The following is a 10,158-nucleotide window of genomic DNA, read 5'->3' as shown; positions in this document are numbered from 1 at the left end:
GCGCGTCTGGAGCCTGTGCTCCGCAACAAGAGAGGCCGCGATGGTGAGAGGCCCGCGCACCGCGATGAAGGGTGGCCCCCGCTTGCCGCAGCTGGGGAGAGCCGTCGCACAGAAGCGAGGACCCAACACAGCCAAAAAAAAAAAAAAAAAAAAAGGATGAATGAAGTACTCATTTATTCATTCATTTTACGATTTCATCCAACAAGTGTTTCTGGAGGATAGAACGCACAGGCCATTTCAGTCCTAAGTGATGGCACCATGGTTGACAGAGTCCTGTCAGGTAAGTGTTGAAAAGAGAGTAGTGTTTAACCAGGTGCGTGGGAGGTAGTGTGAGGAGGCATTAGCATCACAGGTGACAGGAACAACAGGTACATGGGCTAGAAGGGGAGAGAAAGGGTGGCACGTTCTGGCAGTTGCAAGTTTTCAGTATAGCTTGAGCACAGAAAGGGAGCAGGGGTGAGGAACGGTGACAGGTGAGGCTGGAAAGGCAAGCAGGAAAGTGATTTTGATTCGGAACCACCTGGGTAGGCACTGAAACGATTAAAGCTAGAGAGACCAATGATAAGATACACCTTTATAAATATCCCACTGGCTTACTTTGAAATTGAGAAAGCTATCCCTTTTCCTTTCTCTAGAGAGCTGTTAATTTTTATAATATTTTAAATTTTGTTATTAATGTATAACTCCAGGTAACCCCAGCTAGCCTCAAAATAACTGACTCTTGATTACCAAAAAAAAAAAAAAAAGAAAAGAAATAGAAAAACTTTTATCTTGGGCAAGCATGATCTTGATAAAGAAGAAAGCATATACAAAAACAAAACGGAGTACAGAAACAAAACAATAAAAAATGATTTGTTCCTTTTTTACCATGGTTCTTTCTTGAAACAAAGTAAAGCAAAGCAGAACGTGGTATCATAACGCATCTTGAAAATGTAAAGTTTTTAAGTAGGCTAAAACCTCTAAAGAGGAGATCATATTTCAAAGGAAAAGCAAATAATCAGAGCACAGTCGAATAAAAGTGATTTAACAGAAGTTTTCCGAATGCACACATGATTTCAAAAGTAGGTTACTTACAGCTCTGGAATTTAACAAAACGATTTACCTTTCTTTGCTAATTAATTTTCAAAGCTCTTTCCAGTACATTTTCTCCCCCTTTTATCTCTTGTCATGATGCCTCCCCCTCATTAACCCTGGATTGCTGTTTTATTTATTCCTGTTGAGAGAGAACAAACGTGTGGAATCTCAGTGCTGGGGTACAGGGGGAGAGGGGTGAGGCAAAGCATTTCTTCCTGCAGAACAGGACTGAGGCTGTTGGAAACATTCCACATGGTTTTAGGTTCCCCATGACTTACTGGCTGATTCATATCCAGTTGTTGGATGTGATTCCTTCCCTCTGACAGCAAGGAAACTCACTCAGAACAGCAAGTGTGGACTGAACGCCTGGCTCCAAGCTTTTGATGGCAGTGCCAAGTTATCTTGGTTATCAGAAGACGCCCCTGCCTTTATTTCACCACTTTTTAAAGTTCTTTCCAGAGCTAATATGAGTGGCATTTACTAACTTATTAACTCAACAGATATTTACCAATGCCTATACAAATCACTATTCTAAATGCTAGTGTCCTGGGCTTCCCTGGTGGCGCAGTGGTTGAGAACCTGCCTGCTAATGCAGGAGACGCAGGTTCGGGCCCTGGCCTGGGAAGATCCCACATGCCGCGGAGCGGCTGGGCCCGTGAGCCACAGTTGCTGAGCCTGCGCGTCTGGAGCCTGTGCTCCGCAGCGGGAGAGGCCGCGATGGTGAGAGGCCTGCGCAGCGCGATGAAGAGTGGCCCCCGCTTGCCACAACTAGAGAAAGCCCTCGCACAGAAACGAAGACCCAACACAGCCAAAAATAAATAAATAAATAAATTAATAAATGCTAGTGTCCTAAAATTTCACTTCTAATAACACAAGACTTCTGTGCTTTACTTTTGTGTTGATTAGAAGAATAATCGTTAGCTATATGTGGTGAATGGAGGAACAAGATATGCCTACAATAATTCATTCTGCTAGAAATAAAGTTGCCGTGTGAGTTGAACCATAAAATTGACTAACAGCTCAAAACAGATATGCAAAGTCCCTAGGCTCCAAGAACCACCAGTCTTTATTTTAACCAGACTGAAGGTGCTTTCATCTTTATAGAGGGGATGTGTTTTGTCGAAGGAAGCGTTCTAGCCATGAAAGCATAAAAAAAGGAGATTTTCAGAGACAAAATTCATTTCCCATCCAAGCTGGGGATGGGGCATAAGGCTACCTGTTGAATCAACATGAGGAAGTAGTACCCTTAGCAGGTCTGTACCTATAATGGAAATCTTGGCAGAGCTCAATGGTATAAAATATTCCTATCATATAACCAAGCCCTTCTCTTTTGATTCCTTGCTCAGTTGCAAGCTTGATCATTTGATTTCCCCAGTGGCTTGCACACAGGGAGAAAATATATTGGTCAAATGAATGTTAGTATTAGGTCCACTTGGCAGTTGTTGTTTTCATTGTGAATTAAACATTTCCAGTCTGTATATGTCACTTGGTTGCTTAATTAGCATGAGTGGGCGTCCCCAAATCCAATCAGTTCTAAAACACTGGCAAACTCAAATTCTGAACCTCTTAGGCTAAGAACCAGTCTCTGGTCTTCAATAAGTTCAACAAGGTAAATATTACCTGGTGAGATATAGCAGTGGTCACTGCTTGTGATGGCTCAGTCTCATCACTCAGTCTCATTAATTAATCACTTAATTTTTAAACGTCAGCACCAAACTTAAAGAGAGGTGTCTTAAGATGATACATGTTTCTCTTCCCCCTTTGGCTATCAGCATCCTGGTTCAGACAGCTGATTAACTGACTGAGGGTGGCAGGGGAGGGTGCTAAGTGACATAAAGGAACTGATTTTGTAGGATCAGTTCTATTTTTAAAATAATATTTTAAAATAAAAAAGGTTTCCAGGGACTTCCCTGGCAGCACAGTAGTTAAGAATCCGCCTGCCAATGCAGGGGACACGGGTTCGAGCTCTGGTCCGGGAAGATCCCACATGCCAGGGAGCAGCTAAGCCCGTGCACCACAACTACTGAGCCTGTGCTCTAGAGCCCGCGAGCCACAACTACTGAGCCCATGTGTCACAACTACTGAAGCCCACGTGCCTAAAGCCCGTGCTCTGCAACAAGAGAAGCCACCGCAATGAGAAGGCCGAGCACTGCAAGGAAGAGTAGCCCCCGCTCGACGCAACTGGGAGAGCCCCACACACAGCAACGAAGACCCAACGCAGCCGTAAATAAATAAATAAATAAATATCCTTAAAAAAAATTAAAAAACACAAGGTTTCCATTTCTATCTCCTCCCCCATGCACATATTCAAAGCTATTATTATTTATTCTTTTGTGTGAATAAAAATTGCAGAGCAGGTTTTAATAACTCAAAGGAAAATGAACATCTGGTGGAACAAGAAGGCTAGATGTTAAATTCTCTAAATGTATTTTGAATAATGTGATGTATGTAAGTTAACTTATGTAACCCTTGGGGATGGGAGATAGGATAAGTTAGCAAATATTTTTAGTACTCTAATCAGATATACTTACTTTAAGGATGGTTTGTTAATAACTGAAAAGCTCTGATCAGATTCCAGAGGCAGCTTCTAAAAGTTTCAGTATTCCATATCCAAGTCTTTACTAAAGGGGTTCTTAACTGCATAAAGGATGTCAGGAGTAAGCTTTAATTGGTAAAATAAATGATGTCTAAGATCTGATAACTGTCTAGAAATATTGTACACGCACCTCCCTTGTGCAGATTATATAAATCCCTGGGATAAAGGATTTCAATTTAGTGCTGGATCTCATCACTTAAGGATACTACAAATCTCACTCAAGTATCCAGGACCTGACTTCTGACTAAAAGTCTAGCTGAATACTGCTTCTAGAATAGTATCACATTCTGTATTGAATGAACGTTTCATGAAAAATAGTTGAGTGTGCATAAAAGGACAGAGAATTGGAACTTCCCTGGAGTGGAAAGACAAGTGTAGCTCATGTTTGGGGGCCGGCTTGCTCACAAATGTTTGCTCTGTGGCAGCTAGACTTGTTCTGACACTTGCTTTGATTTGGCATTGCTCCTGATTGTGAAGGTGTGGAAGAGGACACCTAGAGACTTCTCTACCTCTAAGCTTAGGTTCTTCTGATATCTCACAGTTGTGAATGGCCACATTGGCTTACGTCAGTTCATAACTCCAAGGCCCCAAATAAGAATATGCCCATTTTACGGTTTTACATCACAGAGCTAGAATCTGTTCTAATTAATCACTGAACAGACATGGATTAATGACAATCCAGGCATTATAATAATTTTCTTTTGTTGTTAAGATACAGGAGTCCAATGACAGGTTAGCCATCAGTAAGTTCTTCCTTCTCTCATTATTTTATTGCTCAGACTCTTCTCAGGAGTCATTATTCTCAAGGAAAGAAAATAAAACGCCAAAATTTCACTGGCTTTGTGTTTCTTGGAAACTAACTCAGAAGATTCCCCTGCTGGTGTTTCCATCTCAAGCCTCAGAGCTTGTATATCAGTTTTCCTCTCCCTTGGAGAGTCCCCTGTCACTCCTGAGAAGCTCTGTGAGGGGTGTGTGCATGGGGGTGAAGGGGGGTGGGGAGTTTATGTTTCTTTCCAGAAGACTCCATGTTCCCTTCCTTGACATGTCCCAATTCTCGGGATGAACAAGTTGGTCACTGATACACCTGTTATTCTACTCCCTTTCTTCTAAATGCATCCAGGCTCGGAACTAGGTGCTTCCTCAGGGAAAGAAACCAACTGTCTAGTATATTCGCCAACTAACTTTGAGAAACAACAGGGGATTTAGCCTATTGGCTGAAGTCTTAGGTTATCACTTGGGTCTTGGGGAATTTCTTTGCTTACACTTCAGTTCCCAAGGTGAGAAGGGTTTCAGGACAGCTTTCTAGGAAATTGTTGGTCATCTTTTAGCTAGCAAGGTTTTTAAACTAGCTTTCTTATTTCAGTACTCTACTAAAGATATTTTAAAGTGGAGAAACCTTTGCAGAGGTTACTGGGTCAAGGGGGAAGAGGAAAGACGGGGAAAAGGCAGGAGAAGGGGAAGGGCAGGAAGTCTTGAGGAAGGTGGAAATGGAACAATGTTCCATTTCCATTCTCCTCAAAGGCCTGAAAAAAGTCCCATCTGTTGGGCTCCTTTAACTGTCCTGTAAGCTGCCAAATACACCTTCTACAAAGAGATTCCAGCCTTGATTAAGCTCATTTGTCAACCTCAAGATACAGGTGAAGGTCTTTATATTTTTACACTTATCAGTACCTTGTCTGGGTTTTTTGACACCATTCTGTCTAAGTGATAAGAAAATTCTCCATTTTTCAATTTATTAGGCTTTGTATTAATTTTCTAGGGCTGCTATAACAAAGCACCACAAACTTGGTGGTTTAAAGTAACAGAAATGTATTCTCTCACAGTTCTGGAATTGTTGGCAGGACCATGCTTCCTCAGACTCCTCTAGAGGAAGGTGCTTTTTTGCTTCTTCTGTCTCCTGGGAGCACCAGCATCCCTTGACTCATGGCAGCATAACTCCAATCTTTGCCTCCAGCATCACACAGAATTCCCCTGTGTGTGCTTCTCTCTGTGTCTCTCCTTTCTCATAAGGACATCAGTCATATTGGATTAGGGCCCACTTAACTTGACCTCATCTTAACTTGATTACATCTGCTGGAATCCTTTTTCTAAATAAAGTCACATTTGCAAGTACTGGGGGTTAGGACTTGAACATATCTTTTGGGGGACACAAGTCAACCAATGATGGTCATCTAGATATGAAAATTTAAAAAGCACAAAGTAAAGCAAGAAGGACAACAGTTGCCTAGGACATTTACTTTATCTGACATCAAATTGGCAGACTATGATAATAATTGTAATATGTACTACCTATGATACCTTTGATTAATAATATTATTTTATTTTGTTTTTTTCAAGAAATCTATACACTGGTCATTTTATTTCATTCCTACAACAAATCCATGAACTCTTTCACAAATGAGAGAGACTTGTATGAAAACATCTCTTATTTTCTAGTCAGCGACATAAGATCCCATTCCCTTATTATCAGGCATCTCACTTTTCATGGCTATGTCTTCTCCATGAATTATCAAGTGTCATGCAGCTGATGTAGTTGAAAGGAAGGAGTCAATCCAACTTTAACATCCAAGCCAGGAGAACACTGGAGACTTCAGTCAAGGCTGCTTTTCTTCTCACTGCCACATGGTGTCACTCTTGAGAACTGGTGCTGCTCTGGTGGTGCTGATCTGTCCCAGGACACTGCGGATCTTTCTGATGGAGGATCTCATTCTCCTAGTCCGAGTTAGCTTAGAGGACTCCCCAGTTGAGCTCCCAAGTTTGCAGTTCTTAGCCCTCATTTTCAGGTCCTACACAGTCACTCTCAGGTTACCATCTAACTCAAGAAAGCTGTTGAGCCCAACAATGCATCCACCCAGAACCCTTACCTCCCTGTCCCTGAATGGAGATTCCTACTAAGGGCTTTCAAGTGCCCAGAAGAGTTTTAAAACACACCATATGCCTCGTTTAGTCTTTAAAGGTCACCTTGTCTCCAAGGTTAAGGTTGCTTGGACTTGCTTCCTACTACAAATATAAGAAAGGTTTTCTTACAGCCATATCCAGAGGTGACCCCTGGCCCTGAGAACACTATATCAGAATCAACTTAGCTGCTTTCCACTTTCGGATCCTGAATCTCATTTCTATTTCCCCAAGGGTTCTCTCTTTCTCAGATCTGCCAGTTTTTCTGTTTTAAAGCCTGGAAAACCATACCCCATTCCATTCTAGATAAAGTTGTTTTCTGTCACCGTTTCTGCATACCAAGGGTCCCATTACAAGTCCATGTTGTAGACAAAAGGACCAGTTGCCACCTTTTGAACACAGCTGTCTTCAGTGACTCAAGATGCCCTTCTCCTCCACGTGGGGACAGCTTCTCTCAGTAAATCCAAGATGTCTTCATTGCACCTTCCTTTAGAAGGTGAGGAAAAAGGAAAATAATAATCTTTAGCAGGGTCATGTGCTGTAAAAACGATGATGACATCAGATGTGGCAAACTGTCTGAAGCCAATCTGGCCATTCACACCGCTAGGTTTGAGAAATTAGAAGTGGATGGAGCTATGTGTCTCCCCTCCTACAACCTCACTACTAGGCAATGGAAAGTATGTCTTATACTGCATCTTGCCTCTTACACAAATATTTACTAGCCAGTAGACACAAAAACTGTCATAGAGCCTGTTGTGTAGGCACGGTGAAGTCCCAGTTCTTGTCCTTTCAGGGACTCTGACAAATCCTGGCAAGGAAAATCCTTTCAGTGAAAAAATGCCAACACTGTTCTGACTGCATTCTTATTGAAATTTCTGGTTGGACCGAACTGAGTTCTGTAGCATAAAGGATAAGACTGGAAGGTCTTCTGTGCTTAAAGGTCAACTCTAAGGTGCTAGATTGCCGGACTGGCTGATTCATTGCATGTACTTTGTTCATACCTGCGGTCTTTTTAGCCATTTATTGAACTGCACTCATTTTCACAATAAATACTGGGTTTTTAACACCAGTGTTAACAGTGTCTAATGCATACTTACACAGGATTTTTTGAGATGCCTCTCATAGCCGCCTCTGTGATGTGGACTCACAATCAAGGTCCTACAGATGCTAACTAACCACAGACATAGTGTGTGTTTGTGATTGAGGTACTTCAAGTAAAAACGAACTTCCCTATGTAGATCAACGTCAACTTGCGTACATATCTTTACATAGTTTAAACTAAAGTAGTTTAAAGAAAAGTAAGGGCAATGCAGCACTGTACATCTACATTACAACTTTTAGCATTATTTTTTGCATATTTTTATAAAACTTTTTAACATACTTAATTTTATTTAAACTTCATGGAAATTAAATACGGTAAAATTATCACCTCCCTTTTTCAGATGAGAAAACTAAGGTTTGGAAGATAAATAACTTCCTGCACAGTTACTCCACTCGTAAGTGGCAGAGGCGTTTCCCCGTGTCTTTTGACGTTCACCTTCCGAATCCTTTTATCAAGGCTTGCCTCCCAGAATGGGACCATGAACCAGAAGCATAGCATCATCTGAGAGACTGCCAGAAATGTAGCATCTCAGGGTTTACCCCATAAGTGCTTAATCAAAATCTTCTATTCTTTGTCTATATAAATAAATTTTTATGGGACCGTGATTATATCCATTCATTTATGTATTGTCTATGGCTGCTTCTGCCCTTTAACAGCTGAGATACTAGTGGCAATCGAAACCGTACAGTCCACAAATCCTAAAATATTTAGTACCCGGACCTTTATTTAAAAAGCATGTTGGGCTTCCCTGGTGGCGCAGTGGTTGAGAATCTGCCTGCCAATGCAGGGGACACGGGTTCGAGCCCTGGTCTGGGAGGATCCCACATGCCGCGGAGCAACTAGGCCCGTGAGCCACAACTGCTGAGCCTGCGCGTCTGGAGCCTGTGCTCCGCCACAAGAGAGGCTGCGATAGTGAGAGGCCCGCGCACCGCGATGAAGAGTGGCCCCCGCTTGCCGCAACTGGAGAAAGCCCTCGCACAGAAACGAAGACCCAACACAGCTATAAATAAATAAATAAATAAATAAAAACCACGTTGACCCCTGGTCTAGAGCAGTGCTTCTCAAACTATCTGTGTCTAAGGGCCAGATTTTTTCTGTTTGATTTTAATTTTTAATCCATAGAGGACTAATTCTTTTATTTTAATACAGTAAAAATGAATTACTATAAAATAAAGCAAAAACACATAAAAATGTAAGGCTTGGTTTTTTAAAATATTAGATTCAACAGACATACAGTTACTCTGTCGAATTGCTAAAAACATTTAAGTGCTTGCTCTCAATTTTCTTACCGATCACAGACTGGTACCTATTTGCCTCCTTAGGCTAGAAGAGCACAGCTAACTCGTATTTTTCACTGCAGTTCTCATAACCTGGTTTTCGACAGCTTGTTATTCACAGGACAAGGAAACCTAGGAATTACAAATATTTCCTAAGTAGAAGACGCCATCACTCTTTGATAAGATATTTCTTTTAAGAACTTCAGCTGACGTTTTATTTACCACTCTCTTATCACAGCTGCTACTTTCCATCTGCCTTCTTATTCAGAAATATATGCCGCGGCTGCTGCTACTTTGCGCTAAGTGGCACTCACGCACTTACCCCTGAGCTTTCGATTTTAAATGTACTATCTGTGCTCACACTGCTGAAGGGACAGAACCCCCAGATCTCACTGCATACGGGGAGGGCTCACTAACTACATATTCTGTTGCCTAATGGACAGGCCGAACAAATGCTAGACTCCAGAAAAGAAAAAGATATAAGAACATGCTTTCCAGACTCCCCCTAGAAAAATTACCTGCAGTCTGGGAAACTAAAAAGCCTCCAGCTCCCCTTTATTATCTGGTGTCCTGTTGCTAAGCGACGAGCTCTCACTAGCTCTTGGCCCGTTTCCACAGCCAGGCTGTAAGGAGTCAGGCTTGTCTCTAAGTCCCCCAGAGTCCTCAACTCTGACTCCTGTCTTCTCTACCTTCTGTTCAGTTGCTTTGTGGAGACTGCCTGATTCTGGGATCCTGGCAGAATCCCTCACCCACAGCCCAGTAGAGCTATGTCCCTTAGGAGTCACAGGTGGGAGAAAACTTAACCTGACATCTGCCCCTTATGTTTGCAGCCTGGAAGAGACCCTGCAGGCCATCACGCTGCACTGTGTGCTGACCAAATGCTCTCCTGCAGAGCTCTTGGAATCTTGAATGCGCACATGAAACAGACTGAGAGTATATATAGACCTGGGATAGAAAGCACACTGGGTCAGAGAGTGGCACCCCTGCCCGCACACAACTGCTCTCTACTTTTTACCCTACAAGGGCGTGACTAGAGCTGTCCATCGTTTTAGCTCCTGAAGCCCAAAGAGTGGACATTTTTGCATTATCTGTACAGCACACACCACTAGATAGGCACATAAACAAAAGTTAAATATTAATAAATGTCACTTTCTAAGACATAAAAGAGCAGAAGAAGCTCAGCTGCCAAGTAAAGTTGCCATAATTATAGTCAG

The 10,158-nt window shown here is 42.1% G+C and overlaps 1 pseudogene; it reads left to right on the top strand.

The window, feature by feature from the left end:
• Positions 1–258: 258 nt before the first annotated feature.
• Positions 259–10,158, top strand: part of LOC103010083 (glutathione peroxidase 7-like) — a 75,963-nt pseudogene continuing 66,063 nt past the window's right edge.

The sequence above is a fragment of the Balaenoptera acutorostrata genome, chromosome 7 (assembly GCF_949987535.1).
Source record: "Balaenoptera acutorostrata chromosome 7, mBalAcu1.1, whole genome shotgun sequence".
Classification (NCBI taxonomy): domain Eukaryota; kingdom Metazoa; phylum Chordata; class Mammalia; order Artiodactyla; family Balaenopteridae; genus Balaenoptera; species Balaenoptera acutorostrata.
Note: the sequence above shows the minus strand (reverse complement) of the source record. Positions and strands in the feature narration are given on the sequence as shown.